This window comes from Coloeus monedula, assembly GCF_965178545.1.
Source record: "Coloeus monedula genome assembly, chromosome: 4".
Taxonomy (NCBI): domain Eukaryota; kingdom Metazoa; phylum Chordata; class Aves; order Passeriformes; family Corvidae; genus Coloeus; species Coloeus monedula.
The window spans coordinates 26,123,472-26,138,769 of NC_138784.1; the positions used below are offsets into that span (position 1 = coordinate 26,123,472).

General features: G+C 39.3%; 1 protein-coding gene across 1 annotated transcript in view; it reads right to left on the reverse strand.

The window, feature by feature from the left end:
- Positions 1 to 7,858, reverse strand: part of MRTFA (myocardin related transcription factor A) — a gene marked incomplete at its 3' end in the record, with an annotated part of 74,249 nt that extends 66,391 nt beyond the window's left edge. Inside the window, exon 1 of the mRNA XM_082279731.1 lies at positions 7,795 to 7,858. The remainder of the gene's footprint in view (positions 1 to 7,794) is intronic.
- Between the last annotated feature and the right edge of the window lie 7,440 nt (positions 7,859 to 15,298).

A 15,298-nucleotide genomic window follows, 5' to 3' on the forward strand; every position in this document is an offset into this window, starting at 1 on the left:
ATTTCTGGTTCCAGCAGTGTCATGTTGATCCTTTTCTCAACACTTACAAGGCCTCAAAGACCTCTCTTTATATAGACACAGATATGTTAAAGAAAAAAAAATAATAATCCAAGAGGACTTCTCAGCTTTAATCTCATTCAAAACTTGCATGAAATGCTCATCCTTATATGATGAAAACTGTGCCTAGTGAGAAAACTCAAGTCTTTCAATATGCAGTTCTCTGCTTATTCACCACAGGCAAGCTGGAACAGCCCAAGATCAAATTACTGCTAGGAGAAAAATGAATACTCAAAGGGAGAGCAAGATGTGTAGTTTGCAGAAGTAAAGTCCGCCCCTTGATGCTCTGTAAGTCGAAGGGAGGGGTTGGAAGGGGTCAGAGACACCAGAACTGGCAGTTTTTCCCCTTTTATAAGAGGACGATGACGTCTTGGGTAGACTTTCAGTCCCCTAAGGGGCTCTGCTGATGAGGCAATTTCATTCCAAGGACAAGGAGACACAATGTTAACATAAACACGCAGACATCCTCAGCTTTGAAACATGGCCAAAGTCATATACATCCTGCTGATAGATCAGTCGCTTTTCTTCAGCCTTTGCCTATCCTTTTTCCTCAATAATTAAAGTACTCCCCTAATCAATTTCCCTTGCTGATCTCTAAACCTGAGCTACTCTAAGAGATGGTAGTGTCTGTTTCTTAAAAACAAAAAGCTGGCCTTTGTCACTCAGACTTTTCCCACCATGGATCACACCCTCCATCCAACCACACTAGGGGTTAAAAAAATTCAGTCTTGTTTCCCACATCCAAACTATCAATTTTAAATTATTTGGGATAGTGGACAAAACTTTTATAGTCAAGTATCTATTGAGTAAAAGATAAAAATAGAATTAAGTCTTTCCTCACTAGATAATTCCAGCTCCCAACTGAAAGGAAATTCAGTCTTGGTCTCTAAAGAGTCTCAAGTAATTTGCCCAACAGATAATTTAATTATCTTAACAAACTAATTCCAACACTTCTGTCCCCAGAGCATCTTTCCCTTATTCCCCATCTTTCCACAAGGCTCATCATCATTTCTCTTTAGGTCATCTAAGTAAGTAAATGCATATATTTGTACTAAGCCCTAAAATATATTGAGCTGTGCATCTAAGATACAGACCAATTTTTAGGTTTTAAATCCCTTTATAGCAAGTCAGAATCCCTCTCCAGCCACAACGGTATGCATAAAAATGAGTACTTGTGTGTGCAAAACTGCTGAAGCCCTATTTGCTGACCCCTCTAATGTGAAATAACTTCAGGACTTCTCCAGCACTCAGATACAAGAACTCCCTGACAGCTGCTCAACTGCTGAGGGAAGACCATGACAGGTTTTAGCAACATATCTTCCTTCCCACACACAAACACATCTGGAACTTTAAAGGAGGCAGCAAAACCTCATTTAGCAGCTTCAAAAAATGCAGGAAAATCCCTTAGAGTAGTGATATTGTAGTATTTATCTGATTTTCACACCCCTTACATCAGCAGTATGTTGTAAAAGGACAAGAATCAGCTCATCTGGGTTTCTCCCGAACTCAAATTTTTTTTTTTGCAGTCCTACATTTGCAGCCAGAATAGGCAAAAATTGCAGGCCTAAAATGCTCCTTCTTGCTGTGCAATCTCAATGAAAAGGAACTGCAGCAGCGCACTGTAACCTGAGAATTCAGAGACACTAGTGACAGAAATACGTCACTTTACCACCTACCCTGAATATTCATTTGCATCATAAATACAGGAAAACATCCATTTTTAGCAGAAGGTATGCTTATTTTTGTTGTGATACATGGAAATACAAGAGGAAGCAGTATGAGCCAAGTGGAAAGGAAATCCTTCACAGTGTCCAGGAACATCACTTAACACCCTGAAGTACGCACGTGTGCACTGTCGGTGACCATGAAGGGGCAAATGAAATTTAATGCATTAACCAGGATGTTGCTTATTTGACCAGCAAGGAAGATGAAGACTGCACTACCAGATGTCTTCCAACAGAGATTCTTCGTTATACTTTGTGGCAATGTATCGACTGTGGTAGGGGGAGAGCTACAGCTGCAGAAGTGGCTGATAGTATTCCAATAAAAATTAATTATAGAAAGCCACACATTACAGAAACAGCAAAGGTCCCAAAGCTAGGATTCACTTGGCTAAGTACTAACAGCAATTGACTATTGTGAAATAGTGCAATCTTTCTTGCGTGAAGCAGCCGCCCTCTGTTTAAGTAGAACAGATTGAGAATCCTGCTGAATGGCATTCTCCCTTTAAACAGCCAGGCTTCTTTTCCCCATTACTACCCTTAATACTTAAAACAGCAAAACCAGCAACAGAAGTCCTTACACAGACAAAACAGTTGCCCAGATCCGGGCCTGACTTGTTTAGCAAGCAGTTTAAATTCATGAAAAAGAAATGTTTTTTAAACAGCTATCAAATTATGTGTCTAATGTTCATCCATCAGCCCTGAACCTTGAAACCTCAAGGCGAACTGAAGAGAGAAACTGGAAAGGAAAAACAGAAAGGAGAGGAATAGTACAAGCCAGTGATTGTAGAAGGGTGTTAGTCTTGTTAACTTGATAAGGAACAAAAACTTTGTTGAGAGCTAACTTGTTAAAGCCACGACATTAAAGCTGCCTTTGGCATTATTCTTTCCAGCTCAACTATTCCCCCCCCCCATCAGTATTTAAAAGTTTGTTTAAAATATTTCATGGAGATTACCACTTCTCAGTTGTTTGGTAGCTCCCATCAGTAACAGGCCAGTCATTTCTGTCATGCTCTGGATCTCATAGCTCTTTCAGACAGCATGCTAAATTTATAGTCTCGTGGGACATAAAGTCTCTTAACACAAATCTATCCAAGACAGACTGGTTGTTTTTGTTCTAACAACCATTCCCCGTACTCTCACACAAGAGAAAACAGCAAGTCTCACTGGAATGTGTGTGAAGGATAGATCAGAGAAAACTATATATTTTCTGTCTTGGTCCTTTTGCTACAATACAAACTCAATCTTCTTCACATCTAAGTTCTGGATGAGGCAGTAACCACCCCTTGGTAATCATGTGTAACTTTGAGTCACACTATTCCAGAAGGCAGACATATACTAGAAGAAAAAAACAAAAACAAAAAAAAACCCCAAACCCACGCCAAACCACAAAAACTGAGAAAACAATTTCAGAATACTCTTATCTCTTTAAAGTCCTTTCTCAGAAATAAAATACCATCCTTGTTTATAAGTAAACGTGCCTAGCTTCTCAAATGAGTTCATGAGTCACATAATTCACTTCTTAAAAGGACAGTTTATGGTATGATTTTAAGAAAACGTTATTAATGTTTTTAAAGTCAGAGTAACAAGAAGACAACAATAAAATTTCCAAACCCCTACAATAAGTTGTATTTGAAGTATTTGAATCTAACTGTATTCAGTGTAACGACAATTCAAAATGGAAAAGGGATAGCAGAGAAGGAAGGTAGAAATGTATAGCCTAATAAAAGAATTATAAGAGCAAATCACCTACACAATTATTTAAAACAAAATAAGGTTCCCTAATACTCGTGTATTTTAGTAGTAAATGGGCATAAGAACACAGGCATTAAATTAGCTCTTTAGAACCATTTTAAAAGTTCAGCTCTGCAATTTCTGAGTATAATCATCAACAGCTTAAGTAGCAACTATTTATCCTATGCTTTGTACAGCACTAACACGAGTACCTTTCCATACCTAAAGCACATGCCTTTTATGTGAGTTGAGTCATACTGAAATTCCACACATTCCAACTAGACTCTTCCCCCAACATATATGGTTGCCTTTGTAGAAGGCAACTATCCCAGATCAAGTAAACCCCAAACACTGGCAAGCTGGCGCAAGTTCCGTCCAAACCGGTAATCATAAAATGCAACAGTTCACTGGAAAGAATGTTACCTCATCTTCAACAAGCCTGCAGTGAGAAGAAACCAGGACTGCCCGTGGGTTCTAAGACAATGTTTTTCATGACCCCTGGTCAAAGATAACTATGAACTCATCGGGGGGGAACAGGTCAAGAGAGAGAGTCAATAAGCTAGTGGAGCAATTACTATAATTTGAAATGAAGGTTAAGGAGAAGGACTTTTTTTTTTTTTTTTTAAGAAATTATCAAACTACCTAGGATTTGTATACTCATCAGCTGGGGATTTTCTCTTTTTTTTGTAAATGCACTCATCAGGGACTTGTTCTAACCCTGCCCTAAGGGCTGGGAAAAGTTATCTTGGCATCTTAGTACAGGTGACTTGAGAAAAATCAAGATATACTGAAGAGCTTCAGATGACTCAGTATGGTCTTTTTCTGGCTTGTGTGGCAACAAATGAGTTGGTCACAGGTAATCTCTCATAGTTAAAGAAAGTTGAGGCCTTGATGAACATGGGTAGAAAAAGAGAAGGAATGTAAATCTGGACTAGAAAACTCACTTTGAAACACAAATTAAATAACTACACCTTAAATGTCCCATTAAGCTTGATGTTTGAATAGAACCTAATAATTTTGTCAAAATAGTTTACTAACACCTTACCACATAAGGTGTCCTTCCACTGAAGTGACAAAAAATTGTTTCCTAGCTACCTGTGTTCAAATGCTTCATACTGGATTTCTATACCCTTAATATCTTCTATTGCATTTTAACTGTGTAACTTAGCAGCAGCTGTTCAGTCAGGTTGTTCAAGGTCTTTACACCCGTGTCCAGCTGTACCTATCCTTCTAGGTACTCACACCTACAAGGAGAATGCATAGCTGTGATAAGGAAGAATATGAAGAGAAGTCTGAATCTGAAACAAACCAAAAGCAATTTAAAAAGCCCCAGAAACTGTGTCTGGCTGCTCTTCAGTTCTAAGAGAAGGAAAAAAAATTTTAAAAGCCATCTGCAGTCCTAGGGCACATGGCAGCATGCGTATACAGGACTGCACTCCCAGTTTTCCCATGGGATACATAATTCCATGATGCTTCACAAGCCAAAGAAATTGCTATTTTAACTCAGCTAATAGTTTATGTTCCAGAACCACAGTCAGTCACAACAGATACTGTACAAACCCATGCAATGCTTTTCTACAGATACCTACAGATAAGCCAAGTCTGTTTAGCAAAAGCTACAGAAAGAGTTAATCTGTTAGAAACTCTCAGCTAAGTAGTTAGTTCAGCTGTGAGTCAGCAGCGCCTGTCTAGAACTGCAAACAGGAGACCCTTTGACACAGATAGGCAGCTTCCAGCAAGTCTCTTTCTTACCACCTCCTCCCCTCCCACTGCCACTCAGCTTGCATCTTCCTCATACCTTGAATTTGGCAAGTTGTCACAGAAGCAGTTTGACTGCACAAGATATATTCTACAACTACTTTGGATTGCTCAAATATTTAAGCAGATTGCCATCTCAACTGGCAGATCATCTCTGAACGTTTTTTAACATGCTTAAAGCCAAGGACACAACAACAACAAAGATACACCATATTTTAAAAAGGAGTTTTAACAAGCTCAACAGCTTTCAACAGCTGTGCAACCTCCACCCCAAGATAACTAAGAAGTTCCCATTTGAAGGAAGACATTTATTCATTCAAAATGCGTCAGCTAAATTTCTTAACAGCTCACTAAACCAAGTGTTCTTTTATGCTGTGACAGTTTGCAAATAACCATATTTCAACGGAACTTTTAACTCTCATAGTACTTTAATGAATGTACACACAAACAGCACGCAACAAAATACTGCAGCCTAGGAGAAAAGAGCATTGTGTATCTCCTGTGTACCTCCAAAGATAAGGAATATTCAGGTAATCTAGCTCAGGGACTTTGGACTTTATGCCTCGCCTGAAAAGCTGCCCCTCCGGCAGTAAAATTCCCACTATTGTGCTAAGCCCTGATAAAGAATCAGCTCTGAAAAGACCCACCTAATGAGTCACTTCCGGGAATATCCTAGTTTTCTTTGGCAAATGCTTTGGGCAGAGGTGCTCCTTTTCAAATACTTTCAAAGCACAACTCTTATTTTACCTGTTCCAGTCAAGCAGATTTGCAGTCCAAAATGACACAGCTTCAAAGCTGAGTCCATAAAAATAACATTATTCTGATAGAGGAAAACTATCTATTTCTGTAAAAGATTCCCAAAATACCAATTTTTAAACTTATCCCAACAACTTAATCCAGTGAAGACTTTTGCTCCCATACCAGAATATCCTTTCTTCTGAGCATAACAATACCATTCAAAGTTTCATTTTTTAAGATGTAAAAATCAAAACATCACCTTCAGGTGGCCAGCTGTCAGGTGCTGGAAACAAAGGCTCATATGCTTTTCCCATGTTCCAGCTCGCTATCACTTTCAATGCTATCTCAATTAAATTCCATTTGAAATCCTTCCTTGCCTTCGTAACTATAAAATGCCCAAGTCTACCATTAGCTGAGATGTACTGAGATCACAGTCTACCTTGCTGACTAAAATTCCAATTTTCTTCTATTCACCATCACCACCTTTATCTCCATCTGTTGTATTTTATCTTAGAAGACTGCAAACATTAAGGATTAGAAGTTTTTTGTTCTGTTATTGCCATTTCTATCTTCTCCATTTTTTGTAAACATAACTGTGATCACATAATGACGGTATAATGTATATGAATGAGGAAACTCTTTTTAACCTCTTAAAAACCCAACACTTAATCAATTTAAGTTAATCAATTCTTCCAAATTGCAAAATACTGATACACTATTCAGAGAAAGGCATGGTCATTTTCTGGAGATAAAGATCCAGCCATGTTAAGTGAGGTACCCCTTCAATCCAAATTACTGTCCTCAGTGCACATATTCTAAATCACTTTACCATAAGCATTGTTTTGGCTATAAAGCCACTCTGAAGCTCCCCAGCATTTCTAATACACTGTGCCATGCAACTCCATAATGTCCAACACTGTAAGGTGCACAGGACTCAACCATGCTCAAATCCACAGTACCTTGCAGGTGATAGCATGAATTCAGACTGTAGCAAGACCCTCATATTGCCAAGAGTTACCAACATATACCCCAGAAGATGGGGTGAAGGGAGATCACCAAAAGGAATTCACAAACAGAAGCCACCACGTATCAAATGGTTTCATCACTCTCTCAGAGGATGAGTCTGAATATGCAAAGGCTTTCATGGCAGCCTGGTGATCCTGAGCTTCAGGCAGCTAACAGTCTTTAAAAGCCAGGAATTCTGGTCACTGAGTGACCCTGTATTTTGCCACTATATAGTTGCCCATAAGGTACCTGCAACTTGAAACATACACAGGCCATTCTCACTCTAGGATCAGAAGGCCTACTGGGACATTTAATTTTTAACTCTAGGTCTTGCTTCTCCTTCCAGGAAGTCTGAAAGAACCTATCAGACATTTGCAGTGAGAAGGTTACTCATTCTTGTTAAGCGTAGACCAAGGCGGCAAAGAAGAATCTACAGATGGCTACAGACTGAAGGTGAGCTATCACTTCCCTTCACTGACTGTCTCAGCATTGCACAACTCAGTCACCACAAAGTACAGGGAAGCTGTTTCTGGTATTCACCTAAAATAATAATATAAAGCATTTATCACTGGAACTCTGTGGAACTTCCACAGCCACTAACATCAATTCTTCCAATCAAACAGTGTAAATAGGTTTTGTCAACTCTAAATCATTAGTTTTTCCTACCAGAAAAACATAGTGAGAAGCAATAAAACGCAGATCTGTCATCAGAACGTGTACCGTGACACCACCACTTGGTGAGGACACACTACATGAGACATGAGCACACTGCACCCCTTACCATTCTTCCTTTCACTGAGTGGAGGGAGGTTGGGGTTCCGGCCATGATGGAGGTTGAGGGTCAGCTCGGGCTGCAAGGAGAGCTCCTGCAGCTCATTGGCAACAGCTTCGCTCTGCGGGCTGGGGGCCGCTGACAGCGACACCAGCACCGGCTCATCTTCATTTTCGCCAGCCCCTCCTCCGTCCAGCCCATTTCCAGCAATGACGGAAGGGGGCAGGCACACCACGCCGGAGAAATCCACTTTGGCTTTCGTGATGGCAACCTGCAAGACAAAGCAGAAAAATATAGACCATAAACCTCACATGACAGTCTTAGCCATACGCCCAGTTCGACGTGGTGTCTTCCATGCTATAGAGAAACACGTTGAGTTTGTGTGATCATTATCAACTGAAATCCAACTAATCACTGAACCTTGCTCAACTCTGCAGTTTAAAAACTTGTATAGACCTCCAACACCATCACCACAGAAACTACTGATGAAACTACAGATCATTATAATTTTCTTAGGAAGTACGAGAACATTCTCCATTTTTGGTGTTTTAGGAACCCAGTCTTGAGAAGACACAGACTGAGTCACTGCAGTGAAGTCAGCCTATCTGGAACCTTGCTGAACTCTTGACTACTGTCCTTTTATATCAGCAACAGCGTTTTAACAACAGTCTACCTGAAATCCAGTCAGGTAAAGTAATCCTTCATAATAAACTTGGAAAGACAGCTGAGTATGACAAATGAGGATTTTCAGATAAAAATCAACTGCATTTCAAAAAATAATTCTGTTGTTCCATTCTCTCCTCCCCATTTACAGTCAGTGAAAATGAATAAAAGAAAAATATTCCACATAAACAAAAAAGCTTTTCTGCCTCAAACCTCAGCTACAGTAACCAAAATGTGCAATACATAAAGGGCTTTAATGAAATAAGTGATTTTTTAAAGTTTTATTATATTTCCATAACTCTTTAAATAAGTATTCAAAAGCCACTACTATGTTCAAATTAAAATTCTTTTCTGTTCAGTAGTTTAAACAGAAACAAACCAGCTGTAAGTCTCCAGTGAAATGGTTACTGTGTCAACATTTAAACAGTAACGGACATTATACAAGGGCAATCATATTTGGTTTTGATTAATGAGGATGGGAAGTCTCCTGCTTCTTAGCATGCTGCTGTTTCAACCAGTCTAATCTCGGAAGACTCTGCTGCATTGTTGTAATTTAGCAAGCAAAAGGTATTTGCAGAGGCTAACCTCAAACTTCAAAAAGATGCGGGTAAAACAACCTAAATAAAAACCATCAGGATAATCCTCCAGAATTCAATCAAAAAACAAACTTGAAACAGCTATTTTAACAATATAGTTTTTTATTAAGTATTCCCCACTTAACACTCATAATTAACCTGGATAAGTGTGACAACATCAACACATCCATAGCTGACAAAGGAGCTCAAATAGTCACTTCCCCCATTTGCGTATTTCAGTTGATTAGCAACATTTGTTCTGTAATATCCAGAATAAAGTTATAAGTGGTACAAAAATTTGTTTCAAAAATGTGTTCAGTGTATATTTAAGACAACAATAAGAATTTACTGGTAATGAAAACATTATTTCATCCATGTTGTCATATATTCATTCCCAGAACCCTATGTCATGATCTGAACGGAAGCAAAGAAAAGAAGGGTGGAGAAAAAAAGCAGAAAACAACAAAAACCACCAACTGAAGCTGGTGCTTGTTAAAACAAATGAGACTGAGCCAAACCTTACTGCCATATGAAGTATTTGCTTTCACTTCAGTTAAAATTTGGCTAGAAAGTGCCTACCCCTTCCTTGATATTTTTGCTGTCCAAAGCAAACATAGAATCATATCCATTTGACAGCAAATTGTAGCGGTAATCTGAAAAGAGAAAAAATTGGTATCATGCCCTTCTCTTAACTATGGATAGAGAAAACCTCAAAACACACACCCTTAAACCACAGACTTAAAAGAACAGAGTTTGGTACACCACAACAACCTTTGCAAAGGCTGGAAAGAGTTAAAACACAACCAATATAGCTGGCCTCAGGCCCTGTCCCTGTAGGATGGGAGACTTGTGGAACGGGGCTAAAAGGAAGAGTAATTGCCCAGTTAGGAGGCTGGCTGGTAAGGGCTGCTGTCACCACATTAGAGGAGCCAAAGCCAATCTGCTTTATGGAAGGAGACGTACTGGAGACATTACACTTTGCCTAGTTCCACATGGTGGTCAGATCATGCAGAAGCACAAGTGCAGCCAGGCCTGAAATCACAAACAGGTGACAGACTTATCTAACACTCACTCCACAAGGATACGGAATGGCAGAATTCTCAACCTTCCCTTCTCAATCTACTCCAGAAAAAAAAAGATTTCCTTCCTCTTCTCAAAAGGTGAAAAAAAACCTTGACATGTCTCAAATATGTAAGATCTGCTTCAACTAGGTAAACAGAAAATGTCTTCAGGAACTTCAAACATATTGGATTTTCTTTTCAAGAGGAATTTGTAACCTGCATGATGAACTAGGGAAATCACATTTCAAACACCACTTTAACAACGGTGTTGTAAAACAGAATCTATTTCCCTAATCAGTATATTGACATTAGCCAGACTACTGAAATTCCATCATTTATGGAAAAGCAGGGTACCAAGCCACAGTAAAAGCAGTCCAGCAGAGCCAGCTACAGCACAACAAGGAGCAAGAGACCCATGCTCACACACCAGTTTGCTATGTGACCTTGAGCAACACCATACCAAACCATGTTAATTAGTACTGGGATTACAAACCAGAGCTCCTCCAGTTAATTGTCCAATGAAACTTCATCACAGTAGCTGGACTATCTACAATTGTACCTGAACCTGCACATTTCCTAACTCATGCAGAAAAAGACACAGATGGAAGGTATCTTAATCCTAGCTGGCATGTCAGTCAGTGTTTGTCCCACATCAAAGGAACACAGCTTAAGCAAAACTTGACTTGACACTCATTCTTGCTCTGCCACTATGTCCTGAATTGTGCCAGAAGTGCTGCTTGTAGAGCCATACTGTGAACTGTATCAGAAAGCTGATCCAGCTGAAATGCAATCTTTCATCTGGATCAATTCCTCCATACAGGGCACAGTTGAACCAGCACGGTACAGTGGAACACTGCCACAAAATTTTAAAAAAAAAAAAAAAAAAAATCAGTCTGACTCTGTGCATCTCAAACAATCTGGACAACAATTCTGTCCAAGAAGGGCTGCAGCTCAAATAAAACTAAACTGGGGTGAACCGTTAAACCATTGCCTTTGGTAAGCCTGTCTTCTCCTTACTCCATATCACCTCCCACTTCAGACCAGAACAAGACTCTGCAATGACACACATTAAACCAATTAGAAAACCGACCCAGGTGTAAAAGCCAGTCTTTTGGTTCACACTCCTGCTAAATCAGGTACCTGTTTGATGTGCAGTACCACCAGCACTTGTGCTGGCACTTCACAAGGACAGAACCAGCTTATACCATTAGTACATCCAAACATCCAACCTCTTCCTAAGGGAAAGAGAACTCTTTTTCAGATCAGTGCCAAGTCTTAGTATGGAACACATCCCCACATGAAAAAAAAGAAAAAAGGCATCCAGTCCTCAAGATTACAATAAAAGCTATAATTGGATGAGTTTGATTTAAATGTTTTCAATTAAAAGTCTGATGAGGGCAGAGAGGGATTTGAAAGATGCTTTGAGGATTTATAATCATTCATGCTACAATGTTTGGAAGTCCTGTGAAAGACATGGAATCCTTTCCTGCAACCAACGTAAGTCTGTTTCTAGACTTCCCAGACAGTTATACCACTCTATAACTGTCATTGTAGAATGATCAATCAGATAGTTACACACATTAATATCTAGAACCTAATTAAAATTTTACAGTGTTTGTTTTCCTGTCATTTCCAACCAGACTAGAAACTTTCCCATAGAGAAATGTGCCATGCCATGATCTTTAAGTGAGTCATCCAGAAGCTGATGGATAGTAGTAAGACCAAGTATTTCTTATCCTTAATAAGGGTTTCAGGGTAAGTACACTCAAGGATTTGTATCTGTTGCCTAACCAGGCAAAAGCTTTCTATCATGGCATTTTTCTACTTTTAGGCCAGCTGCTTCTGGGACAAGAGTGGCTGTGGTACCACAGATGTTCTACAGCAGCAACATCAGTTTAAGCAACCTTTAAGTCCTCCACTGTCCAGCTGCTCATTTCTGTCCCTACACTGTCCCTTCTTCGACTGGGGAATCTTATTTAGCTGAAAACCAGACATTTCTTCCTGGGTATTCAATAAAATCAGTTCCCCAGGCCATTGCCAGCTACACACACAGCTGTGCCACCATAGTGCATGTGTCCATATCCAACATAAATGTTGGATAGATTAAACTATTTAATAACACCTGAAGATGACTGCTACCAAAAGTAGCCATCCTGATTTCTTTTTTACTTCCTTGTGCCTTATTCTCCCTCATGATAACCAAGTTTTTGCGTGGCTGGCTGGCAAGCCACATCAGCAACAGATGCAGATTAAAACTAGTAGTGTGTGTGTGTGTGTATGATCAGGTCAAACTGAACACAGATCAGTTTCTTGATCTGGTTCAGCCTGTGCTGGCTGACAGGAGGTGAGGAATGAGCAGGCTGCACTGCTCCTTTTGTTGGCAGTGCCAGTTTAGTGTCTAACCAGAGGATGTGGTTGTATGATACAGCTAAGTTGATCTAAGCCAGCTCTTGCCAAAAGGGGCGGTCTTGGATGCATGCCTTTGTTGCTTCCCTGTGCCAACATTGGTGCTTGTCTGCCCTCACGATGGGATCATTAATGGAGCTAAAATGACAGGAAACTAATCCTAAACCTTTCTCCCCCTCCCAGTTGATTTTTCACTAGCTTACTGTTGGGCAGACAGATTTCCATCCTGTACATGTCTGTCCATTTCGTTTCCCTCTCACCTTCCAGGCTTTGAGCTATCCTTCAGTGATTCTGGATGAGCAACTTTAAGAGGAATTTCTATGAGTAATTTTGTCATATGGTAAATGCAAAGTGGAATACTGTTTTTACCAATGACTAAGATAATCAGGTTTCCTGTGTGTTTACTGTGATATGGTGTTGCAATAGCAAGAGGATGCGCTTAAACAGCTATCGTGTAAAACAAGCATCAGAGCAGTTTAGTCTTTGTAGTTTGCAGGCTTGATAAAGGGAATACTTTTCTGAAAATTCTTAATGGCTGTGGTTCTTAATCCTATACCTTGTGCAAAATTGATGCTGTCTTGTCTGTCTGAAATTGAAGTATTTAAATGCCTTCAGAAGTTAGAAATGGATAAAGATTATTTATATGTTTACAAGTAATGTCCACTGTTTCTCTTGATCTCTCAGATCCATTTCCCCCCAGGTGTCATGGTTCATGCTTGTAGTGTTGTAACAGTGGTTTTGTGTTTTATATGAACATAATTTAAAAACTCCTGGTTCCTGAGAGCATGCTATGGCTCTGCATGATTTTGGCAATATTCATAATTAAGATCTTGACAGTCAGTATTTAAACGAACCAAGGAACACTGTCACCTTCCCTTACATGAAAACTCAATAACCAGAGTAAAACATACAGGAATTTAAACATATTTCAAATTAAAACATAAAAGAAATTTTTAAATAAGTAAAAATCAAAGAAGCACCAGGAAAAAAACCCAGAACACATACAATTCCCAAATCAAGAAAGGACACCTCTCTAAACAGCTCTCCCTTGTTTCCATTATAGGACCAAGTTGCCAGGGCAATAGCAATTTCCTACTGATTTAAGAATTGCTAAGCAACCTCCAGCACCTAACAGCAACAGCATGTGTGTGCAGCTGGGCTATTTTGAGTAGACAGGGCATTTTTTTATTTTAAACTTAAGTGCAGCCTTCTGTTAAATGATTATGCCAGCTGAGATCATCCAGCTAAAAGACAAATCTTGGGGCAAAGTGGTTTTAAGTGGACAAATCTTTGAAATGAGTGAGAAGACTTGAAGAGAATGCCATGACATGCCCAAAAGCAACTATACCCCCCAGGACATCACAAATTAAAAGAATAACCCAGGAGAAGTGAAGTTTTCAGCAGGTGGAAGCAGAGGCACCACATTAGCTTGAGAAGTTATAACAATCAGAGTGAGAGATATCTTTAGATATCAGAGTCACCAAAAGGAAGACCTATAAAGTTGTATTGAAAAAATTATTTCAGTTCCTGTCAGTCACCTTAACTTAGGCACACAACTGTTGGCAGAATTAGCTAACATGATGACACTGTCCATAAAGAATATACAGTAGAGTCAGCAGTGAGGCAAACATCACAAAGACTGTATCCTGGAAGAGGTACAGTTTTGAGGACTTCTTCAGGAACCACCTTAAGTTAAGAAAACAAACTATGCAGACCACTAAAAAGAGGCCACCTTAGATTATGGAGTTTTATCTTAACACACACGTTCCACATGCATTTGACGTCTCCAAAATGAATCTGTCATCAGCTTCCTTCACTTTCACAGTATTTGGGAGCAGGGACGGGCAGAGGGGCAAAAGCAGTCAAAAAGTAACCAAATTTGTTCTGGATTAGAATCAGTGATTTGGAGGTGTAAACTGTCCATTCTACCATGATCACAAGCCACTACCCTGCAAAGCCTGTATTATAAAGGCAAAGATGGCAACACATGGGAATGAAGATGCTGGTAAAACACAGATGAGCACAACTTTATCTGAGCTAAAGAACCGGAATCTGTATGTGTACTGTGCCGGTAACACTGCAGTAACAGAGGATATCTTTGAATCTTCACCATCTCTCTCTCTACTACCACCTCCAACAAATCTAGCAGCACAAGAATCAAAATATGCTTGGGCCAGCAAGAAATGTTATCAGACAAAAGGCATGAACAGCTGTCTAGAGACGTGAAGACTTGAAGGAGAAAAGATGCACATCTAGTCCAAAGCAATCAACTGCATCATTTGTGGTGTAGACAAACACAGCCTTGCACATGATTTTAACAACCACTCATCAATAATGATATTTCTCAAGCCCTAGATATTTCCTTCATAAAACATTAACATTTCCTTCACTCCATCCAGCAGTGATAGAAATTTTTTAAGAGGTCTTGAAAAATGATTAAACATTAATTTCTTAAAGCCCACAAATAGCAAGCTAAGAAATGTAGTTTGACATTCCAGCTATTTTTTCAGAAATATTTTTCATTCTTCAATACTTATTTGGAGGAACTTTGTGGCTTTCAAGCTCATGGAATTTTGGGTACACAGAGAACTGATAATACCAAAGCTAGTTTGAAGATTAGCAATGATATTTAGAACAAACAATCCTTGCTGAAAAAAAAAAAAAAAAAAGAACTCTTCACCAATTTCTGAAGTTCTTACTTTTGTTCAGAGCATGAATGAGGACATCCTTCTAATTTCAGAGGACATTAAGCCTCAAACTGGTAAAATCCTTTATAGACACCTAATTCTCTCATACCACTCTGTGTGA